Source organism: Mustela erminea, chromosome 7, assembly GCF_009829155.1.
Source record: "Mustela erminea isolate mMusErm1 chromosome 7, mMusErm1.Pri, whole genome shotgun sequence".
Lineage (NCBI taxonomy): Eukaryota > Metazoa > Chordata > Mammalia > Carnivora > Mustelidae > Mustela > Mustela erminea.
Window position 1 is genome coordinate 85,681,770 of NC_045620.1, and position 16,262 is coordinate 85,698,031.

Genomic DNA, 16,262 nt, shown 5'->3' on the forward strand with positions numbered 1-16,262 from the left:
CAATATTTGAGAATCAGTTAATAGAAACTATCACATCAACAGGCTAAAGAAGAAAAATCACATAATCATATCGATAGATGTATAAAAAACATTTGACAAAATTTAACACTCATTTATAAAAACTCTTCACAGGTATAGATGGGAAATTGCTCAATTCAATAAAGAACATCTATAAAAAACCTACAACTAACAATATTGTTAATGAGGAGAAACTGGAAACTTTCCTGCTAAGATCAAGAACAAGGCAAGATGTTCCATTTTACCACTCCTTTTCAACATTGTAGTGGACGTCTTAGCTAAGGCAGTAAGACCAAGAAAGGAAATAAAAGATATATATACTAGGAAGGAAAAAAATAAAAAAGTATTTGTTAACAATTAATATGCCTGTCTATGTAGAACATATGAAAGGACTGATTAAAAAACCAAAACTAATAAGCAATCATAGCAAGGTTGCAAAGACATAAGGTTAATATACAAAAGCCAATCACTTTTCCATATAGCAGCAGTGAACACGTGGAAATTAAATTTTAAAACACAATATTATTTACATTAGCACCCCCCAAAATAAAATATTTAGGAATAAATCTAACAAAAATATACCAGAGACATATATATCAGTAAAACTATAAAACTTGAATCAAAGTAATCAAAGGGGAACTAAGTTAATGGAGAGATATTCTGTGTTCATGGATAGGAGGACTTGGTATTGTCTAGAACTTGATCTATTGTTCAACACAATCCCAACAAAAATCCTGGCAAGCTATTTTATGGATAATGACAAATTGATTCTAAAATTTACATGGAGAGGTGAAAGACCCAGAATAACCAACTTGATACTGAAGGAAAAGAACAAAGTCAGAGGACTGGTGTTACCTGACTTCGCAATTTGCTCTAAGGCTACAATAATCAAAACAGTGCGGTATTGGCAAAAGTGGACTGGCTTTCCTTTTGATGGGCCTGGCAAGTTTCCACAACTTAACAGGTGCCCATTGAATGAATGAATGAGCTAAGGGCTTAGCTATATTTCTTATTTGTCTCTTCTGTGTCAACTCCCAGTATTGAAATTTCTGATGACATTTACAAGTTCCCTCTTTCCTTCAGCATCCTTCATTGTGTCCTGGTAATATCATTTGTCTTGGACAAACTCAGTAGCATTTATCTCTCACACTGGTTTTTCTTTCACATTTCCTGCTTTGCTGACTAAAACCACACTATCCTAGGAATTACAACAAATATGTGTGCTGGGATTTAGAGGTTGGGTTGGTAGGATCAGCCTGTTGATGTTTGGCCGAGGAAAGTTACAAAATGGTATATTTCCGGACAAAGACCATAACATCCCTCTCAATTGGGAAGAATGGCAGACTGGAAAACCTGTCACAAAAGATTTTGAGAATAGTCTGATTATTGTATTTTGTGTATATAATGAAAGCAAAAATGAGAAGTGAAATTGATTTAGAGGTCTACAAACAGCTCACTCAGAGGTCTAACTACTGCTACAGTCGTTATAGCAGAAAAAGATGTGGTGAGGTCTTCATAACACAAAATATTTTTAACCAACCAACCAACAAAATAAAATAAAATGTATTCTTATTACATGGGTTAGATATAGTTTTAAGCCTGGATAAGGCTAAACATGGGAAGACATCATATGACTGGTTGAGTATCTGAAGAAAGTACCTTGAGTTGCCAGTTCAGGAATGTAAATTCTAGCCTTGGCTGGGAGAAGTAACAGTGTGACTTAACCTTCAGGGGTCTCATTTGTATTATTTACCTGTGATGCCAGTGAGTTCAGACCACAGACTTTCTAGGACCTCTTTGGATTTAACAGTTGCTTTGATGAGTTTTTTGGTAGGAACACCCCAGAGTTTTTTGGCTGGAACACCCCAGAAACCAAAGAGGCAGCTCATACTGTGGCCCAAATCCTAACAGACATTGGCTTCCCAGGCCCTACAACTGTGTTCTCACACTACAGTCACCTTGGGCCTTTTATGTCTTTCTCACTCTCCTGAAGGGACCAGTTACCCTTAGAAAGAGGGCTCAGACTTTCCAGATTGGAAAAATTTAGTTCTATCCTGTACTTTCACAGGGGAGAAGCTAATGTTCAGAGAGAGAAACACATATAATATCCACACAGCTGTGTCATGGCAGAATATTCGGTAAAACCTGTGTCACCTAATATTACTCAAGTTTTTCTAAGCCTGCATCCTTCACTCAAGTCAACATCTTTCCCCCTGTTAGGAATCAAAAAGACATAGGAATATGATCTCCATTTAGAAACAAGGTTTTCTTAGACATACATGTTGATGAAATCTCATTGTTGGTATCTTCTTTTTCCATCATTGTTTTCATTCAACATTCTACCTGCCTTGGCATTCTGTGTATTCTTGTGTATTTGTTTATCTGACATGGGCAGTATAGGAGAAAGGTAGATCCTTCCTGTGTTCATTGAGAGATGTCAAGCTGCAAAACGGTAGCCCCCAGCTCCCTGTCCCTAGTCAATCATAATGGCTTACAGCACAGGAACAAGATTTATTTCTCATTCAAGAGGCAATCTTCCCAAAGTTTTTTGGGGACCCAGACTGATGGAGGCTGTGGCAGCTTCAGAACAGACTTACACAGATCCCCTGGGTACTGAAACTTGGCCAAATGAAGGGGAAAGAACATAAGTAAGTGCCTATATGTGAATTTTTATGGATCAGGACTTGTCATGGCCTGAACACTGTTGTTCATATTGTATTGGCTAGAATGCAGTCACATGATCACTTGTAACGTGAAGAGAGGCTGGGAGATGTGGTCCAGCTTTGTCCCAGCAGTCTTTCTTTCTTTCTTTCTTTCTTTTTTTAAAATTTTATTTATTTATTTATTTGACAGACAGAGATCACAAGTAGGCAGAGAGGCAGGCAGAGAGAGAGAAAGGGAAGCAGAGAGCCTGATGTGGGGCTCGATCCCAGGACCCTGAGATCATGACCTGAGCCGAAGGCAGGGGCTTAACCCACTGAGCCACCCAGGCGCCCCTATATTTACTTTTTTAACTTGCTTTTGTTTCTGTGAGTCACTAAATAAAATTTCAAGGAAGGAAGGAATTCAACTGGTCTTGTACACTATTGTACTCCCAGCACCTTGAACAAACCTTGAATTAGATTAGGTGTTTGGTAAGTTTAGTTTGGATAAATGACTTCTTTGTTTCATGTAGAAATGAGGTGGTCTTGTGTTTACATAACCAAGACATTGGTCATTGGTTATCAACCACTGCACTGTCATAACCTTGCCTCAGTTAGCGTTTGTTGCTGAAATAGCCACCCCAAAACTTAGTGGCTCAAAACAATAATTATTAATTCAGCTTATGGTTGTATGGGTCTATAGTTTGGGTTGGGCTTTTAGCTAGGGAGTGTTTTTGATCTTGTGTGGGCTCACTCATGCATCCGTGGTCAGCCTTGAGTCAGGTGGGGGCTCTGCCTCTGGGGGTTGGCTGCCTGTCACCTGTGGCTATGGGAGTGGCTTTTCATCAAGTAGCAGGAAGCTCAGGCTCTTATCATGGCTGATGCTCAGGGTTTTAAGAATGAGAGCAGAGGGTGGAAAGTCTTTTGAGGCACATTTTCAAGACTGGTACAATGAACCTCTGCTATAATCTATTGGTGAAAGCATGTCACCATTGTAGATGAGATTCAAGAAATGGAAAAATAGACTTCATCATCAAAGGAATGGAGCTGCAAAGCCTTCATTCAGGAACACAGATCTAGGCAAGGAAAGAGCATTCTGTGGCCACTTTTGGAACCTATTGCCAAGCCTTCCGTGTTTTGTTCTGGAGGGCCTGAACAAGCGCTCTTCCACTCAAACAGCATAAAATCAAGGTAACGTTATATAGAAGGTTCAAATGCATATCTAGGGGCAACATCCTCATCTACATATTGTAAAAGGCTTCCCTGTGGGGGAGGGCTGATTGTCAGCGCATAACAGCGATCTCCTTTCTTTCTCCCCCGCAATATTAATTATGTTCCATGCTGCATGCGTCTCTGCTCAGCTCTCTACTTTCCCTCTCAATAAAAAGAGATGCTGTTTCAAAATAAACAGCTCGATACACTGTAAAGAAGCTGCAGATACTTAGAAACAATATTTTCTAAATATTTATAAGCTATATTTCAAAATCTGTTACATTCAGTGAATTGTGTAAATAAATATCAGACCTGCAAGTCACCATCCCACAGCGCCAGGGTGGCAAGTCCAATTACTCATCTGTAAACAGACAAGTCATCATTTAAAACTCTGTCCCCTGTCTTAGGGCTCTGTCTTTGGATTCTATCCAGTAAACAAACCCAAAGTGTGAAACTTGTTTCTTCTTACTAAAAGGAAAGGAGAGTACCTTCATCATGAGGAGGAATGGTAGTATTGGTTTTATTTATTTCTTAATTGCTATTGGACATGAGGAAAATCATCTAGTTAAATTGATCCAAGTCTCCCCTGGAACAGGATAGAGGGATATGGGGGAGGGAACAGGCAGTGGGAAGGGGCTAGAAGAAACCACAGTCTTTTTGTGGAGAGTCTGAGCTTGATTCGTTTGAAAACCTCCAGGCTTGCAGAGCTGCAGTCTGGAAGGACAGGTCAGCCAGATGTGAACGCTTGGGCCACGCTTCTGGAACAATCTCCTAATTCTCTTCTATGGCTGCAGAACGAGAATGAGGGGGAAGCCGGAAGACCCACAGATAGTTCACATAATGTGTCTGTGTGGAGCATCCACACCCTGTGCTCTTTCTCTGTCCTGGTGATGCTCATCTGTGAAGAGACTGGACACAGATCTAGGCAGAGATGAGAGGTAGACGATAAAAGCCTGGATGTATTGAAGTAAACAGATGCAGTTTAACCAGAGGTCTGCAAAGGTTTGGGGAGGGTCTGTTCAGTGTGGTGTGGAGTCTTCCACGAAATCTTTGAAAGTAGGTAGCAGATGAATCTGAAAAAAGTATTTCTGGTAAAATGGGCAAAATTAACTTTTTAATTAATCTTTATAATCTTTTAAATCTATCTTTAATCTATCTTTATATAAATGAATTAGGGTATTTGCAGACCGTGAGAAGGTATTCGTGTTCAACACAAAGAAGGGTGCTCTGAATGCAGAAGGGTTTATGTGATGAAAAGCCCTAAAGGTAGAGTGTAGGTAGGGAACCTGGTATTCTAGCAGCAAAGGATAGATGGAACAGAGCATGGCCTACTGACCACCTATAACCCACCAGTTTTACCAGAAGTTTCTGCATCAATGGTAGATGATGGCTAACAAAGGAAAGCAATGGAGTCATTCACACTCTCTCTGTCTCTCTCTGAATCTGAAAGGTAACATTTCCAGGCACAATTATATGGACTGCATTCTCTAGGTGTTAACAGTTAATTTTAAGCCTTTTTATAGGTCACTGAAGAGAGTGATCCTTCTTCTACAAATGCATAGTACTTGAAAACTTGAAGTAATCACTCTCTTTAGTCTCTACACTTTCCTCAGTGTTCTCTGCCAGTATTGGACATAATTCTCTATAGGCAAGTTCTTCAAAAAACAAATAAATGAGCAAACAAACAAATCTTTTGAAATGATGAAATATTCTTGCCTTTATTCCTCACACTAGTCTCTTTTCTGACAATAGGTTGAGATCAATCTTTTTTTGGATTGCCTCTCTGTTTTCTAATTTTTCTAAGGTGGATTACCACCCGGTACAGATCCTTACTGATCTTTGATCTTCACTCTTTTACTCTTACCAGAACACCTGTCTCTTCCCACTGTCACCAATACATACACAATTTCTAGAAGAAAAGCAATAGTTTCTATTTTGCGAAGAGAATTAAAAAACCCTTTTAACTCATATCACAAGTTTTATTGAAAGTCAGAACAAATATTTTAAAAAATAAATAAATTTATTTATAAAAATAATGATTGTTTATCACAGAAAGAATTGAAATCATGAAGTAAAATAGAATGAAATCACTGAGAATCTTAATTTGCAGAGACAACTACTGTTAATATATGGATTATGGCATTTGTTCTCTGTTCTATATGTCTACAGGCATAGGTATATACCTACACAGTCAGATTCTGATCTAAGAACCAGAGAGAGAAAGAAGGCCCACTATAGTTTTATTATCCCAGTTACTTTTTAGAAAAAAAAACCCAAGTACGGTCATAATGACTCAGATGAGAGGAAATATATATCATGTATACTTTATTTATATGGAGTCCATCACGAGCAACTTAAAATATCAGAATTTTTCTGATTTACTCAGCTTAGCAAAACATAGAACTTTTTTTTTTTAACCAAATTCAGTAATGCATTAAAAAAAAATCAAGGTCATAGTACATGCTACAAAGGAAAGAAAAGAAAACAACAGACCAGCTGGTAATTAGAGCAGAGCCAGCTACCAGAAAGGTGAGGGGTCTCTTAATAAGTCTGTTAGGATTTGTAGTACTGTCTTATGCCCCCTCCCCATTTAAGATTTTAGAGCCTCCCCATAACTATTTTTAAAGACCCAAATTGGTTCTTCAAGGTGTGAATGACAGAGCTAGTTTCCTTGTTTATTTTTATTTTTAAAGTAAGTCCCATTGTTCAGAAGCAGCTAAATACTTAGCTTTGAAAATACAGACTAATCATAATCAATATAACATGTAATGTTGTTGGTAATGATCTCTTCTGTAAGAATTTAGGAGTTACTGAAAGCACCTATACAGAGAAATAAACTACTTAAATTGTCTTAAACATACTGTCCTATTTCCCAAAAGGTTTATTCTGAATAGAAGTTTTATTCCTTTGGACTATAAAGGAAAAACACATTGGAAATTAATATAAATTTAGAAAAAACCTGGTAGTTGTAATTACTTAATGCCCTCAACAAACATATCAAAATATCAATATGGAGGTGGGCAGATTTTTGTCTGAACTTGGTTCTGAGTCAATAGAAGTTTGTTGTGGGTTTGGTTTTTTTTTTGGCAAAAACTCACAATAATGTAACTTAAAAAGTTTCTGGAAATATTTATTGTATACAGCCCGGAAGATGAAAAGAATGTAACTATTATTCTTGGTTTGTTTTGAGATTATTTACTTAGGGCTAAGCACCTCATTTTTCTTGTGTACAAAAAGTAATTATGCAGTCAAAAGAAATATAGCTCATATACTTCAAAACATATGAAAAATGTAAAACTTTATTACACACATTAATTTCTAACAAAGGACATCTCTAACATCAGTATAACTGGGACAAGCCAGATAACTGATGTATATATATGGATGTTTCTCCCAAACGGGTTTTATAAAGGCAAACAAACAAATAAACAATTTCTTCTTTTATGTCTGTCTCTGTTTTATAAATTTTTGCTTCCCAATATAGGCAATAGTTTTGAGGATTTTTTTTTTTTTTTTTTTTTGGTGTGTGTACGTGCATTAATATATTCTACTCAGGCTAGCTTTGCTTGTGCACCTCCCACCCCATTTTTCATCTTATTGTTTCAAGCTACCCAGGTTGGATCCATTTTTACATATAGTAAAGCAAAGATATGAAAACCTAAAAATTGTGAAGTAAGTACATTTATGTTCTTTCCAGCTGGGATCTTGCCTATTCCAAACTTCTGGAAATGTCAGCATATTCTTGGAAAGCCATGTTTTAGTGCGAGCCAGGACCACTCTGTTTGCCCTCATTCTTCACTCCCCAAGCAGCAGCTCCCAGGATAACAAGACCTGGATTCTTGCCACTCTAGGAGGGAGGATTTGTGGGTTGCCTTCAGTTGTCTTGGGGCCCAATGGTTGATTCACTGAGGGTATCATGTTGCACCATGTGGTATGCGGCTAACATCAAGGGTGGAGAGGCAGGGGTGGTGGTCATCTTGTACACATGAACTAATAACTGGAGAAATCATTTGATCAGTGAAAGACAAGTAACTACAATAAAAGCAGAACAACAGGTGTAGAGAGGCTGGTTGGGTTATGGACATTGGGGAGGGTCTGTGATGTGGTGAGTGCTGTGAAGTGTGTAAGCGTGATGATTCACAGACCTGTATCCCTGAGGAAAATAATACGTTATAAGTGAACAAAAATAATTTAAAAAACCAAAACAACAATTCTTATCTTACACAGGGTAACAGAACTTGACATTTTAAACTGTAAAGTCAGAAGCAATCAATGGGATCTCATCATCTTGGTTAAATATGCAAGAACCATCTTGATGTTTGAGGCTATTTTTTATTTTTAAATTAAAAAAAATGATTTATTTATTTATTTGAGAGAGAGAGAGAAAGACTGTGAACAAAGGGGGCAGGAGGAAGGACAGAGAGAGAGGGAGTAAGAGAATTCCAAGCAGATTCCTTGCCGAGCATGGAGCCCGAAGCAGGGCTTGATCCCATGACCCTGAGATCTTGACCTGAGCTGAAATCAAGAGTCAGAAGCTCCATCTACTGCACAACCCAAGCGTCTTGATGTTTGAGGCTAGTTTTAAAAAAATAAGTGAAAAAAAATTTTGTGAGAGGGGAGGTGAGGGTATGTCTGTGTATGTTTGTTTGAAGGTTATGGGATGGTCAGAGAAATAGCCAAGAGGAACATCACAAGGAAAAAAAAAATAATTCCATTATCAGGATTGGATATGATACTGTCATAATCTATGGAAATAAAGGATTTTTTAGAAATGAAAAGCATAGTTCTCATTCGGTGCATTCAAGCAATGTGATATTTTGAATACCTAAGCAAGATAACATCTGTGGTCCAGCTTGATGAGTAACTGATTTGATGATGCAATGATTTAACTTAGCAAAGTTGCTTCTTTGGAAGGAGATAACAGCTACAGAAGTCATACATTACTGAACTATGGTATGAAATTTCCCTCCTTCCGGTCTTTGTTATAGTACCAAGAGGGCATAGTCTTCAAAGAGAGATTTAGAATGGATGCAATGGCCACGGTTGCCAAACTGTGAAAAGAACCAAGAAGCCCTTCAACATCTGATGAATGGATAAGGAAGATGTGGAGTATTATGCCTCCATCAGAAAGGATGAATACCCAACTTTTGTAGCAACATGGACAGGACTGGAAGAGATTACGCTGAGTGAAATAAGTCAAGCAGAGAGAGTCAATTATCATATGGTTTCATTTATTTGTGGAGCCTAAGAAATAACATGAAGGACATGGGGGGATGAAGAGGAGAAGGGAGTTGAAGGAAATTGGAGGGGGAGATGAACCATGAGAAACTATGGACTCTAAAAAACAATCTGAGGGTTTTGAAGAGGTGGGGAGTAAGAAGGTGGGTGAGCCAGGTAGTAGGTATTATGGAGAGCATGTATTACATGGAGCACTGGGTGTGGTGCATAAACGATGAATTCTGGTACACTGAAAAGAAATTTAAAAAATTAAAAATTAAAAAAAAAAAAGAGAGAGACTTGGCTACGGATGGTGTTTAGGAATCCTAAATGATACTTTGGAGATACCAGTTAGATTTTGGGCTGGGTGTCAGTGCCCTAACATTAAAACTTGCCAGAGAATAAACATCAAGGTTTACGTTTGATGTCCCCCACTTTTCTTCTTTGAGGTTGCCCTCATGTGATGCCCACTGTGTATTTGGGTGGTTGGGAAGGTCTACAAAGAGACTGCTTAGGAAGTTACCATTTAAACACAAAAAAGAAAAAAAAAAAAAGAAAGATAGAAAGAAAATTCATCCTGTATTTAATATTTATTTATTTTGAAAGACTGAAAATGTAACTTGGAAATAAGGGCGGGAGCAGACAGAAATGGGTGGAGAATACAATGGTTGGAGAGGGAGGCTCTGTGAATCAAGCAACCTACCCACCACATTTCTCAGAGGAGTGGGCTCCAGCATACATGGGCTTTCTAATGTCCTATGGTCTATTTGTTCACAGTACTGAAAGGCATCTAGAATTACCTATAGGAAAGAATCAAAAGTTGCCTGAAAAATGAGCACAGAAAGGCTGCTTCAGAAGATGGCCGGTCAGTCGGGAGAATGGGGATGTTGGGCATTCCTGTTGACCACTTGACATTCAATATTTAAACTTTAAGTTTTATTTTATTTTACAATTTTTAATTTATTTGACTCGGAGAGAGAGAGAGAGACAGCAAGAGAGGAAACACAAGCAGGGGCAAAGGGAGAGGGAGAAGCAGACTTCCCACTGAGCGGGGAGCCCGATGCGGGGCTCCATCCCAGGACCCTGGGATCATGACCTGAGCTTACATATATATTTTTGTAGGTTTCTGAAAATATTCCATAATATGGCCTAAATATTCTTTTCCAGACTAATTTTCCACCACCTCTCCTACACCTTCATCCACAGCCGTCTACATCCATTCCTTATATGCTGACGCCCTAAGGCATTTTTCTCTTTAAGGACATTTTCTTGGGCTATTTCTATTTGCCTTTGCCAAAAAAGCCTTCTGTCTATCTATCAAAATCCTACTCAGCCTTTAAAGGGCAGTTTGGATTCCACTTCCTTTCTGATGTCTTTGCCAAAATTCTAGATCTAAATTAGTGTCTCCCATCCTCATCTCCTTTGCTTTCTTATAGCATTTTGATAATACATTGCTAATGCTTTTTATGACAGCATCTAAAAGTTCAAATGCCCATTCAAAGTTATTTACTGTTCCCCACCACCTGATGGAGAAGGAACTATTATTCTATTTACATTTGTAAATGTAATATTAGCTAACATTTACTCCATGTCCATCAAATCATAGCCCGTCTTCTCTCTGGGTGTAATTCTTATGAAGCCCCCTTGACATAGGCTCTACTAGGATCTCCATCACATATTTGAGGTAAAAGAGGTACCCAGAGATGTTAGATATAACTTTACCCAAGGTTTTACGGCTAGTAAGACCTGGAACACAGGTAGTCTGGCTTTGGAACCCACATCCTGAACCACTGGGTGAGACTGCTCTTATGAAGAAAGACAGTTTGTATGAAAGATATGTGAGTATACATATATGTATATGTGGATTTGTGTGCATATATTATTTTATAAATAACAAAGACAGCACTTGTCTAACTCTCCAGCACAGTACTATGTATATATTAGACAGTTAAATGTTCGATGAATTATGTATCTTGAATTACTCCTGAAGTACTTGCCAACTAAAACAAAGAAACAGACCAGAATGAAGAGCTATGATTTCTGACATTCAGGAAAAATCAATATAAAATCAAGATTGAGTTTACCAAGTAATAACAAAAGGGGAGGGATTTACATATATTACATATATTTACATATATTAACGGTGTATGTATTATGTAAGGCAAGTGACACTACCATAGCCCTAGAATATGCTAATAACTGAATTACTTGATTCTCCACTGTAGTTCTTCTTGAGGAAACGTGTGATGGAAAATGTGGACTATTATGCTATAAAATGATGCAAATCCCCATGTTTCCCAATTGGAGATATTTCACAAAGGGGCTCGTTGCCATTATGTGGGCATCCTGACTGAAGTACATAGACTACTGTTCAGGGGCAGAGGAACTAGCTCAGGTACTCATACAGCAATGGGGGCTGAAACTTGAACAGATTTGGGGATATGGGGCGATGAACTGTGGAACTGTTTTTGCGGCTGCTTTGACTACTCCAATTTAGGAAAGAATCAGAGCAACCTATGTCTCCTCCCAGGGTCTGAGGTTGTCACTCATCTGAAATTAAGATGGATAATGGGACTTCAGGCCCCTCAGCTTTAGGCTGGTTAAGAGGCAAGACAGACACCACTGACTTCAATCGAAAGTCTTTGCCGTGTGATTTCTGGAGTTCACCAAATACTATAGGAATATTGTTGCCTTTCTAAAGACTAATAATTCCATTTTTTAAATTAATAAAAGAATTGGAGAACTTCACAGGTAAGCAATAGGAGTCCAATGTGATCAAATAGGTATTTAGTTCTGAACTCTCAAATTCTGTGATGACATTTAGCTGAGAGGTTTTACAAATTCCATCCTCTAGACTTTCTTCAAAGACAAAAACTATGTCACAGAAAGGCCTTCAAGCCCCAGCTACCATGAGTGGGCTCTTCAGGCCCAATTTCTAATGACTGGATTACTTTTTAGGGAAAAATTTCTACTTTTCCAAAACAGCAGCCAAGAGAGAGGGGCCTTGATGTTTGCAGTCCTTTTTTTCCTTAAAAAATAAAAACAAAACAAAACCAACCAACCAACCAAACAAAAAAAAATCCAAAAAACAAAACAAAACAAAACAAACCTCAGTCCAGGAATAAGACTTTAAATCAAATAAAATTTGGAATCCCTAACGACCAATTTAACTGATAACAGAACAAAACTCTGCTTTTCTCCTTACCTTCTTGATTTCCTAGCAGATAGCTCTCTCTTAATGACTACATTTAGATCAATTGTCCCTGTTGTTATAGATTCTATTATCTCCTTTTATCCAGGACACTGCCAATTCTTAAACTTCCTAGGTATGCCAATTCTATACAGACACAAACTAATGTAGCCCATCAGTCTTTGGTTTGAGTCTAACAAATATAAGCAAATTTTTAGAAAGTATGTAATTCACCATTTGCTGGAGATTAAGGCTTGCCTGATCCCTGTCTGTATCTACATCCGTATGGGCAGGGGAGCAAGGGTAAAGTTTTCATTTCCTATTGTCCTAAGAAATAGATAAAAAGCCATTAGTTAGTGGATAGTGATGGTCTTTGTGGATATCTCACATGATCTCCCATTGATGACTGCTGTTTACTTCAACAGAAGTTTGTTAAGCATCTTTGCAGGTATTATTTATTGGGTTCAATATTACAGATAATGTAAACAAACAGGGCTTGTGCATCTTGAAGTTTGTTACATTTTTTTTAAATGGATACATTTGCATATTAGAAGGGTGTCCTTTGTCAGACTATGTGATCTGCTTTTTGATTTTGTAAGAATTGATAATGTATTTGAGAAGCCTGCCTTCAAGAAGCTTATAGTCTAGTTATTATGGTTAACAGTTCTGGATGAAATTTAACAACTTCTTGAAATATTATATGTAAATAGCTATGGAAATTATGAGCAACCCAGGAGGTGGTGGTATTGTTGCAAAATAAGGTAGAGTTAAGCCATATATCCAAATAGATAGGATGCTAAATATGGGCCATTCCCAGGCACCAGAATAAGCCATTGCATTGGTAACAGTGAACCCAAAAGATGAAAGGAGTCCGAGCTTAGCATGACTGAAGACAGATGCAGGGAGGAAGGTAAAGTTTACAATCATTTTTTTTTGGAGTTCAGAAAAGCGCTTAGAAAAAAGCCCATCATGGAACTTCTTCCCCAGGAACATTCTTCTGAGTAAAGGGGGAAAGATGAATGTTCAGAGTTTCTGGCCTACAGCCTAGAGTTTCATTCCTTGAATTTACACTCCCTTTTTTCCCTTTTGGCTGATCTTCAAACACAGCAAAAGAATGGAGGGGTTGAGGTCTTTCTTAAATACGGCCTCTCAAAAGTTGATTTTTATGTTTGTTTTTCCTATAGAACTTTGGATGTTAACACAACACTCCAAAGCTGTCTTTCCAAATTCCAGACGACAATCTGTGCTCTCTGCTGATTCTGATTTAGGACATACTTGATTTTTTTGAGTCTGGGTCCGTGTGTTTTAAAGAATGGAGAAAATATTACTTAGGCACTTGAAGACTATGAAGAGGAGGCTTTTGTTTCCCTTTGGTTTAAGAAAATGGAGGGGTAAGAGAAAGTGGAATACTTTTGAAAACCAGCTCCCAGTTGGCTCGAAGAGAGCAAAAGTAGATTAAAAGAAATTTTTTTTTTTTCGCTTTCTTGATGAACTCTGTGATTAGGTCTTTCCTCCAGCAAATTATCCTCACTATATTCATTTTACAATAACCAAAAAAGGTAAAACATCATGAAGGAGTCTCAGCCTTAACTTTTAATTTCCTGGTTTTTGTTAGCTTATGTCACCACATTAATTTTATTTCCACATAGGAGGGAGGGGTGTAGGTAGTTAATATTACTCTTCTGTACTCCTCCCAGAGGAAAAATACCCCATCATTAACACCCAGTTGTTAAAGCACAGAACAAAAGAAAAGTGAGTCAGGGCTGTAGAAAGAACTTTCCTTATGGGTCCCTACTCACGCAAGGGTGAGGGTGCTTTTCCACTGGTTTTGTGCTTCTGGAGTTGGTTTATCTTCAGGTAAACCTATTAGCTACAGAAGGTCCCTGTCTTACAGTGGTTCAACTTACGATGTTTTGACTTTATAATGGTGGGAAATGATATGCATCCAGCAGAAACTATATTTCCACTTCTGAATTTGGGTCTGTTCCTGGGCAAGGGATATGCCCTGTAATCCTTTCTTTTGATGCTGGGCAGTGGCCACTGCAGCTCCCAGTCAGTCCCATGACCACAAAGATCAACAACCAATACACATAGCTCCGTTCTTATCCATACAACCATCCTGTCTTTCACTTGCAATACGGTATTCAGTAACATACAGGAGTTATTCAATGCTTTAGTTAAAAACAGGTTTTGTGTGAGATGATTTTGCCCAACTATAGGCTATGTAAGTGTTCTGAGCACATTTAAGGCAGGCTGGGCTAAGCTGTGATGTTTGGCAGGTTGGGTGTTTTTTCAGCTTAGGACATTTACAACCTATGATGGGTTTATCAGGATATAACCCCTTCATAAGTGGGGGAAGATCTATAATTAGATAACAGTCCAGCCAGTTCTGTGAATCTAGGTAGGCAACCCTTTTAGAGGCCCTTGGGTTTTGGTGATACTTCTACAAGTGGGAATTTCTTGCTTTCTAATTCCTCATTTGCTCATCCTTTATGGACTAAATCTTAGACACCTAAAAATTGAGTTCGAGGGCACGTCCCTAAGTTCTTAGAAGCATTTTCCTCCTTCCCTCTCTAAATTCAGAGAGGCTGGGCAAAAGCCACGTGTTGGTCTAGTTCAGGGTCCTCAAACATTTGTAAAATGCCTTTAAATGAAAGAGGAGTGTCCTGGGATCATGCTAAATCCTGTCTGTAATCTGCAGCCTTCCAAGGAGACAAAGAAGCTCTGGCATCCCCTAATATAGTTGCAATAAAGATAAGATAATGGCCCTTGAGGTAAACATAAAATAATTGTAGGTAGGGGCTTCTGCAAAAAAGGCTTTGTTCCTAAATACTGGAAAGGCAGTCACCCTGAAACAATGGGGGCAAATTAGCATGCAGCCAGCCCAAGGCTCTTAGCTACACACACACACACACACACACACACACACACTCACTCACACATAAGCTCACAGTGACGAATGCTTGGTGCTTGCTGGGAGGTCAACACTAAGAATCTTTCTTGGGAAGGCAGCATGTCAGATTTCAGACACTTTCCCTACAAATGGCCTTTCGCTTCTCAAAGAAGGGGCTTTCTGATCCAGATAATAAAGTCCATTTACATGAAAAGATGCCGCTTTCAATGACATGATTAATTTCGGAAATACCTGGCATGTGAATGAAGCTGAGACTTCAAGAAATGACTGATGATGAGAAAAGGTAATTAGGCAAATGTCAAGAGTTTTGCTTGGTGACTAAGGGGCTGACCGGCTAGGTTATCCTATCCTCATTCCCTCATTCCAAATGGAAATGAAAGGCCTTTGTGGGAAGTTGGGGATGTTCAACCTATGGTTGCCTATAAGCTCCCTTTAGCTCACGTTTCTCTTGGTTTTACTCCATCATGACCAGTGGGCAGCCAACGCTTACCTTCAATGACTTCTTAGTGAATCCCAGACAAAGCTGTCCTTGTTTTTCATGAGGCTGAAAAATGTAAATTTATCTTGCCTTACATGTCATTTGTTGAAAAGTGACCTCTCTGTTCTGAGCCTTTTCAAAAATCTCATTGACTTCTCCTCCCCTCCAAAAAAGAGAAAAACAAAAAAGAAAAAAAGCCAAACACCATTTAATACTCTGCAGAAAGGCAGAAAGGACTTTGAAGACAAAGGCTGAAGTGGGAGGTAATGCAGATCTACCCCCTCACACATTGTTTCTGAACTCTTTCTTCACTGCTTTTTGTTTTTGTTTTTATTATTATTATTTTTTTAATGGTGGTTTTTCTGTTGGTGAATTGGAGGATGTCAATGGCTCTAGAGATTAGTGACCTCTGCTAGATTGAGTTGATGGAAAGCAGGGCACTCTTAGGGGACTGAGGGAGTATTTCTCCAAAGGAACTTCTTAGAATAAAGAATGACAAGAGAAAGGGAGGTTCTTTCCTTACTTTTTCTGTCTGACAGAATACTGTAAATCCTCTAAAAACATATTCATTATAGACTGGATGTTTGTCTA